The 9,186-nt window shown below is 35.5% G+C and overlaps 1 pseudogene; it reads right to left on the reverse strand.

Moving 5' to 3' along the window:
* Positions 1-2,480: 2,480 nt before the first annotated feature.
* LOC133696016 (uncharacterized) lies at positions 2,481-8,905 on the reverse strand (annotated as a pseudogene).
* Between the last annotated feature and the right edge of the window lie 281 nt (positions 8,906-9,186).

Here is a 9,186-nt window from a genome sequence, read left to right on the forward strand (position 1 = left end):
AAGAAGAAGAAGAAGTTGATGAGAACTTTGAGATGGAAGATTAACGTAAGGATTAAACAATGATAACAACAAATGTCAAGGTTAGAGGATCCACTAATGGTATATCAAACAAGTATAGTATAAACTCTTATTATTCAACTGGAAACCATACACAAAGGAGGTTCCAATCGGATTATAAATTGTTAACATGATTACATTAGTTATCTTATTCGAATAATGCTAATACTTGTAAATGTTTTCAGGCATTCATGATTATAACTTATGTTAACAACAAATCAAGTTCCTTTCATAGCTCAGGTGTCGGTTATACCATACAGTATGGGCTATGAAAGTGCCAAGTATTTGTTGTACCAAGTGTTATACAACATAAATCTAGATTAACCATTTAACAAGCAAAGTATTAAAAGTGAACAAGATAGCAAATATAAAGCATGTTAGTATCCAACGTTAAGGTCCATGTTAAGTTTATATTATACTTATTCTTACACCATTAGTGTACCCTTTTCACCATGACATAATTAACTTAACTAAACATAATGAAAGAAAGAAACATAAATAAACAAGGAAAGGAAATGAAAAGCATAAGCAAGAGATTAATTATAAGCAAAACTTAAGCATTACAAAATATAAAGAGAGAGCAAAAGCATGATCTTGATCTGAAAACCAAGATGCCTAAATACATGGCAAATGCCTCCTTTTATAGGCCAAAATTCGGAACTATTGATTTGTTGATTAATTGATGAGTGGGTGGCCACATCTTGACTTGGTGACAATTCTTATCTTCTTGTCTGCCAAAAACGTCATTGATGACGTCATAATTTGAACAAACTTGAATCATGAAAATTCTAGGAAATTGTCTCATCTTTCCAGGGTAAAAATTTGAGATCATTTGGACTTCTAGAACTCGAGATATGGGCTGAACACTGAACAGTGTCTGGGCTGCAGGACAGATTCGGACTTCTTCGTTGTTGCTACAATTTGGACTTGAAAACGGCCTTTTTAAATCTTGGGCTCCACATGAAAGTTGTAGGCCTATGTCTTATATTTCCATCCATATAAAATGGACCTAAATCCAAGATCTACAGCTCCAGATATGACCCAATTACCGAACAGTGTTCAAGTTTGGACTGCACCAGCATCTCTTTTCTAAGTTTGGCCATCTCTTTGTCCTTTCAATTTCAGTACTTCAACTCATCAATCAATTCTTTCATTTATGTGATAGGCCTGCATTTAAGATGAACATTTACCATAAATTAAAGGTATCTTATATAATTAGATATGTTATTATAAAACATGCTTTAGTTAAGGAGTTATTGATACTTTAAGTGCAAAATGATGATATAAAACCTTGATAAAAATGCACTTTTAAGTACTAATCACACCCCCCAACCAGCTTATTACTAGTCCCTAGTGATTAAGGCGTTAAAATAGAAAAACAATTTGCAAATTCCACAAAGCAAGGCATTCATCATTCAACTTCCATTAATCTATTCAGATAAACAAACTCTCATTAAATTTTGTATATTTGCTCAATATCTCTTAAACAAAATATTAATAAACCTTCCTTGTTATGTGCTCAATGTATGAAACATAGATGATGGGGCTTTTATTGGAAGAAAATAATATTTTGTTCTAATGTTTAAGGTTAACTTCCTTGGGTTGGGATTATTTTATTTTATTTTATTTTACTCTTTTTTTTTTCTTTTTCTTTTTTTTTTAATATCTATACATATAACTTAAAACACAATGCATCTTTAACCCATGTAACGAGCTTTCGGCTAATGACTCCCAGACCAGTTGATCTTAGGGCATTAGGTGTTGAGACACCCCTACGAGCTTAGTAACTCGGGTTGCAGATACTGATACGTAGATAGTGCAATGTTTGACTCCCTTAAGCTTTTCTCCTTAACCCATGTAACAAGCTTTGGGCCAATAGCTCCCAAGTCAGTTGACTTTAGGGTATTAGGTGTTAAAACACCCCTTCGGACTTAATTGCTTAGGTTAGGGAGGCTACGAAACCAAACTTATCTACGTTTTTATTATCATCATTTTTTTTCCTTTTTTTTTTCTTTTTTTTCTTTTTTTCTTTTTGCAAATTATAGACTATCCCTATCCCTTAGTTGTTACCTTTAACAAAAGAACATAAATAATGTAATAATCCAATGTGCAACCCACAATCATATGTTAAAGTGTGTGTGTGAAAATGAAGGTTTAAGAATATTTGTTAAATGAGTATAGGAGCAGAACCAAGTGATAACAATGCGAGAGTTTGTAAACCTGAATATTTCAAGAAGTATTCTAATAGGCCTTGTTATGAATATTGCAAATAACCATTAGAAAATGTTTACTAAGATGCGTCTCAAGAGTCATTCCCCCTTACTCTGCCATCCTAGTAATAACAGTTTTGCAAAATGGTTTTTAAAACAAAAACAGTTAGTTGGTTAGTTTTTTTTTTTTTTAAATACTACTACCCTCTCCCCCCAACCAAAACGAGACATTGTCCTCAATGTCCTAAGGTAGAAAGATAGAGTATAGAAGACATCACCTGAAACAACGAACACTGACAAACCTGAAACACACTTAAACAAATATAAAAAATAACAGAACAAAATACTATGTTAGAAATAAAACCAAAAGACACAAGGATTCACAAACGAAGGCTCAAATCCAATCTAAGCTTTTTACGGCTTTCTGTAGTTGACCAATTGATGCGACTCATGGAAGGATCAATTACAGGGGTGAAAGATTGTAGTTTGTCGATCAATTGTTCAGCAGTAGCAGCAGAGATTATGATTTGTCGTGCCGAAGATGTTAGAAATTCCTGTTCCACAGCTTGATCAAGAAAAGACGACAAAGTATCATAAAAACCATTAACATTGAGCAAACCTATAGGTTTATGGTGAATGTGAAGTTGGGCCCAAGAGGAAATATGAAAGATCTATTCCAATGTGCCCAGACCACCTGGTAAGGCAATGAAGGCATCAGCATGGTTAAACATTGTATTCATTCGATCAAACATTGTGGAGACCTGTAGTTCCTCTCCAATTGTTCTTCCAATGATGTCCCCTTTTGTTAAAGCTTCAGGGACGACCCCCAAAACTTGACTACCTCCTAAAAATGCAGCTATCGCCACACCCCCCATTAACCCAAGGCTGCCTCCCCCATACACTAAATGAATCTTTCTCTCAGCTAGGACCTGACCAAGATGATTTGTTGTTTCTAAAAATGCTATTTCCTTCCCAGGACTGGATCCACCGAAAACACAAATATTTTTTATGTGATAACTTGAGGAACCTGCCATTTCTACACGCTTCTATATCTGTCTAATGTAAGGGATGAGTAGAAATGAGGGGAAGGAAGAGAAGATTTTATAGATGAGAAATTGAAGATGCAATCATACCACCTATATGTAGGCCAGCTGGAGTCTCACACTCTCTCTCTCTCTCTCTCTTTATTTATTTATTTATTTATTTTGAAAAAGCATGTGTATGTACAGGTAGTTGTGATTGTGGCTCACATCTTCCCTTGGTTTTACGTCCAAGAACGGCTTAAACGCCCTCTATGGGTCGGGGATAGGCTTCCCATCCAGTTTTCTTAAAAACTGGCAAACAGGGTCTTTTTTAGTCAGATTCCCAAGACTAAGTCTATCATGTTCTTTATGAAAATGGGGCCATAAATCATGAATTGCACGATGCACATCTCCACTAGGATGCGTCTCAAGGGTCAACAAAAGATTATCTAAAGACCCCTTACTCAGGCCATCCTTAATGAATTGTATTTTATCTTCACGGTTTATAGATACCATTCCTAAAGAACGACATGTTGCATTACAAGTCCATCTGGCAAATTTGTGACAGACTTTCAGTCGTTTTGCACGACGTTTCTTTGCAAAAGTGCTTTTACCTGTTCCAGGCATGTGTGAAATGAAAGAATTGGAGGACTCACCTGATAATCGGACCTTTGCTTTAATCAACCAACGAATATCTTCAGGAATTCCATGATCCATTAAAAACTTCAATCTTGCACACCTAGCACGGTAAATTTTTGTAATCGCATTCTGAGGCAGAGCGGGAAAGTACTTTTTCAATTTTTCAAGAATGGTGTCCATTTTGAAATGAGAATTGGAGAAGAGATTCAAAGAAGAGAGAAAGAGTAAAGAATTGCACAAATATAGACAGATATCAGTTATTATGGGAAACTGAAAGAACCGACTTAAGTCACGGAGTACCGTTATCCGCCTTTTGACCGGGGTGAGAGAAACTAGCAAAATGAAACACAAAACAATGTGAGAAAACGAATCAATCTTTATATACAGGATCACTCAATTCAATCGAGTCATTTTCAACTGAAAAATTATCAAAGTAAACTTTCAAACGATGTCCATTTACCTTGAAAACATTGCCATTCTTTGGATTCTCGATATCACAGGCCCCATATGGATACACATGTTTCACAATGAAAGGACCACTCCATCTTGATCTTAGTTTTCCAGGAAATAAATGGAGTCGAGAATTATAAAGCAAGACTTTTTGACCAACATTGAATGTTTTTCTCAATATTTTCTTGTCATGAAACTCTTTGATTCTTGCTTTATGAATTCTTGAATTTTCATATGCATCATTTCTTATTTCCTCAAGCTCATTTATTTGTAATTTTCGCAGTTGACCAGCATCATCAAGGTTTGAATTAAAAGCTTTAATAGCCCAATAAGCTTTATGTTCAAGTTCCACAGGCAAGTGACAAGGTTTTCCATAGACTAGTCTATAAGGTGACATACCTAATGATGTTTTATAAGCAGTTCGATAAGCCCAAAGTGCATCATTAAGTCTTAAAGACCAGTCTTTCCTATTAGGGTTCACTGTTTTCTCCAAGATTTGTTTGATCTCCCTATTAGCAAGCTCTACCTGCCCACTAGTCTGAGGGTGATAAGGGGTGGCAACTTTGTGAGTGATTCCATATTTCTTCATTAAAGACTCAAATGGCTTGTTGCAGAAATGTGTTCCACCATCACTTATCATGGCTCGAGGGATTCTAAATCGACTCAAAATATTTTCTTTCAAGAATTTTATCACTGTTTTGTGATCATTGTTTCGACTTGAAATTGCCTCTATCCATTTTGAAACATAATCTACTGCGACTAATATGTACACGAAACCAAATGATGAAGGAAATGGACCCATGAAATCTATACCCCAACAGTCAAAGATCTCAATGACAAGAATAGGATTTAAAGGCATCATGTGACGTTTTGAAATAGATCCCAACTTTTGACAATTTTCACAAATCTTACAGAATGCATGTGAGTCCTTGAACATGGTGGGCCAGTAAAATCCGCATTGTAAGATTTTTGCAGTTGTCTTTCTTGATGAGAAATGGCCCCCACATGCCTCAGAATGACAAAATTTAATGACACTACTTACCTCATTGTCAGGAATGCATCTTCGAAATATTTGATCAGGACAATATTTGAATAAATAAGGGTCATCCCAATAAAAGTTCTTTACTTCGTTCAAGAACTTTCTTTTGTCTTGGGTACTCCAATGAGCTGGCAATTGTCCTGAAACAAGAAAATTAACAATATTAGCAAACCAAGGCATCGTAGAGACAGAAAATAAAGATTCATCAGGAAAGTAGTCATCGATTGGTGTGATGTCAGATTTTGAATCTGTTGTCAATCTTGACAAATGATCGGCGACAACATTTTCGGTGCCTTTCTTGTCTTTGATTGTGATATCAAATTCTTGAAGTTACAAAATCCACCGAACCAATCTAGCCTTAGAATCTTTCTTAGAAAGAAGATATTTCAATGCTGCATGATCACTGTAAACAACAACAGGTGAGCCAACAAGATAAGACCTGAATTTTTCACATGCAAATACTACTGCAAGTAATTCTTTTTCAGTAGTGGTGTAATTCATTTGAGCACTATTTAAAGTTTTGCTTGCATAGTAAATCACATAAGGTTTCTTATCTTTTCTTTGTCCCAAGACAGCACCCACGGCATAATCACTAGCGTCACACATTATTTCAAAAGGTAAAGACCAATCAGGAGGTTGAATGATAGGAGCAGAAGTAAGCAAGTTTTTAAGTTTAACAAAGGCTTCTTCACAATGTTCAGTCCATTCAAAAATATTATCCTTTGTTAGAAGGTTGCTCAAGGGCTTAGATATTACACTAAAATCTTTGATGAACCTTCTATAAAAACCAGCATGTCCTAAGAATGATCTAACATCTTTAATGGATTTTGGTGTTGGCAAGTTAGCAATTAACTCGATTTTAGATTTGTCAACCTCAATTCCTTTTGATGAAACAATGTGACCAAGTACAATGCCATTTGTTACCATAAAGTGACATTTTTCCCAATTCAGTACATGATTCTTCTCTTCACACCTGCTCAAAACCTTTTCTAAGTTAGTCAAACAATCATCAAATGAATCACCAAAAACAGAAAAATCATCCATAAAAATCTCAAGAAAACGTTCAACCATATCACTAAATATACTAAGCATGCATCTTTGAAACGTGGCTGGTGCATTACATAATCCAAAAGGCATCCTTCGATATGCAAAAGTGCCAAATGGACATGTGAAAGTAGTTTTCTCTTGATCTTCCAATGCAATTTCAATTTGGTTATAACCTGAATAGCCATCTAGGAAACAATAAAATTCATGACCTGCAACTCTTTCTAGGATTTGATCCATGAAAGGTAAGGGAAAATGATCTTTTCTAGTCATTGAATTAAGTTTTCTATAATCAATGCACATGCGCCAACTAGTAATAGTCCTAGTTGGAATTAACTCATTTTTTTCATTTGTTATCACAGTGACTCCAGACTTCTTAGGTACCACTTGAGTAGGACTTACCCATTTGCTGTCAGAAATAGGATAAATGATTCCATTATCTAGAAGCTTAATGACTTCATTTTTCACTACTTCTTTCATATTAGGATTAAACCTTCGTTGCATTTCTCTAGAGGGTTTAGCCTTTTCCTCCAAATAAATCCTGTGAGTGCAAATCAAAGGACTAATTCCTTTTATGTCAGCTATGGTCCATCCTAATGCATTTTTATGCATTTTCAGAGTTTGTAATAACTTACCTTCTTGCTGTGCATTAAGTTTGGAAGAGATTATTACCGGAAAAGTTTCATTTTCTCCCAAAAATGAGTATTTGAGATTGAGGGGTAACGACTTCAAATCAGGTTTTGGTGGTTGAACACTTGAAGGTATTGGCTCAATTGATCGTGGCGGCAATTCCTCAATTTGTGGTCTCCAATTACTTGCCTTTGATTCTTCCTGAAAATAGACCATTTGCAAATCATCAGATTCATCAATCTCAATTTCATTGGAAGTGGTTTGAAATTGATCATGAACTAATTTTTCAATAAAGTCCACTTCCTGTAAATCATTATCATCTCCAGGTTGCTTGCAAATGTTGAAAATATTCATCTCCAATGTCATGTTTCCAAAAGATAGCTTCATCAGTCCATTCCTACAATTAATCAATGCATTAGAAGTTGCAAGAAATGGACGTCCTAAAATAACAGGAAATGAATTACATGCTTCAACAGGTTGTGTATCCAAGACAATAAAATCTACAGGATAAATGAATTTATCGACTTGTACTAACACATCTTCAACTATTCCTCTAGGCACTTTTACAGATCTATCGGCAAGTAAAAGAGTCACAGAAGTTGGTTTTAACTCACCTAGATTGAGACTTTGAAAAACTGAATATGGAAGTAAATTCACACTAGCTCCAAGATCAAGTAAGGCTCTTTCAATTTTATGTTCTCCAATAAAGCAAGAAATTGTAGGACAACCAGGGTCTTTATATTTCAAAGCATTATTGTTCTGAAGAATGACACTTACTTGTTCGGCTAAAAAGGCTTTCTTTTTCACATTCAGTTTTCTCTTCACAGTGCACAGATCTTTCAAAAATTTAGCATAAGAAGGAACCTGTTTAATAGCATCCAACAAAGGTATATTGATCCTTACCTGTTTGAAAGTTTCAAAGATTTCAGAGTTGTGATTGACTTTACTTTGTTTAGTCATGGCATGAGGAAATGGAAGTGCTGGTGGAGAATCAGTCTTTTCTTTGCAATGATCAGATTCAAGCCCTTCCTTACCCTCAAAGATTGATTCATCATCATTCTCACAAGGTTCAAGAATGGGTTTTTCAATAACCTTACCACTGCGAAGAGTGATGACTGATTTTACGTGATCCATGTGTTGGCTTCCCGAACTACTTGCATTCACATTGTATTGCCCCTTTGGATTTTGTTGTGGTTGAGATGGAAACTTACCTTTCTCTTGGAAACTGAGAGCAGATGTCAATTTTGCAAGAGTATCTTTAAAATCTGTCATGCTTTGAGCAAGTTGAGTGTTAATTGCCTCTTGCTTTTCCATAAATGCATGCATTGTTTCCTCAAGATTTCTTCTAGGAGGTGGAGCATAAGGAGGTGCATATCCATGAGAATTTTGAAAATTATGATGTGCTTGAAATGGTGGCTGTGAAGTTTGAGCATTATTGTTCTCACTCTTCCAACTGAAATTTGGATGCTTTCTCCAACCAGGGTTATATATTTGCGAATATGGGTTATGGTTGGGCCTTTGAAAACTGTTTAATGCATGGGCTTGTTCATGGAGACATTCTTTAAAAGAAGGCAAGGTTGGACAGTCATTGGTTGAATGTTCGTTGGTTTCACAGATTTGACATGCAATGTCTTGAACAGATTTTAATTGACCACTCTTTTTTAATTCTAGTGCCTCAACCTTTCTAGCTAAAGATGCAAACTTGGCTTGGAGGTCATGATCTTCCCTAAGGTTGTACATACCTCCACTAGATGTATGAGGTTGGGTTTTACTTGGTGCCTCATAAGTACCTGTGGTGTCCCAATTTTGCGCATTTTCAGCTAGCAAGTCTAGGTATTCCATTGCTTCATTAGGGTCTTTATCCTCAAAAGTTCCATTGCACATTAATTCAAACATTTGCCTATCTCTAGGAGTTAACCCTTCATAAAAATGTGAAACTAATCTCCATGTTTCAAAACCATGATGGGGGCAAGTATTAAGTAAGTCTCGATACCTATCCCAACATTGATAAAATGTTTCTCCTGGTTTTTGAGAGAAAGTAATGATTTGTCTTTTGAAAGAGTTTGTCCTGTGAGATGGAAAAAACTTCTTTAAA

Source organism: Populus nigra, chromosome 6 (genome assembly GCF_951802175.1).
Source record: "Populus nigra chromosome 6, ddPopNigr1.1, whole genome shotgun sequence".
NCBI lineage: Eukaryota > Viridiplantae > Streptophyta > Magnoliopsida > Malpighiales > Salicaceae > Populus > Populus nigra.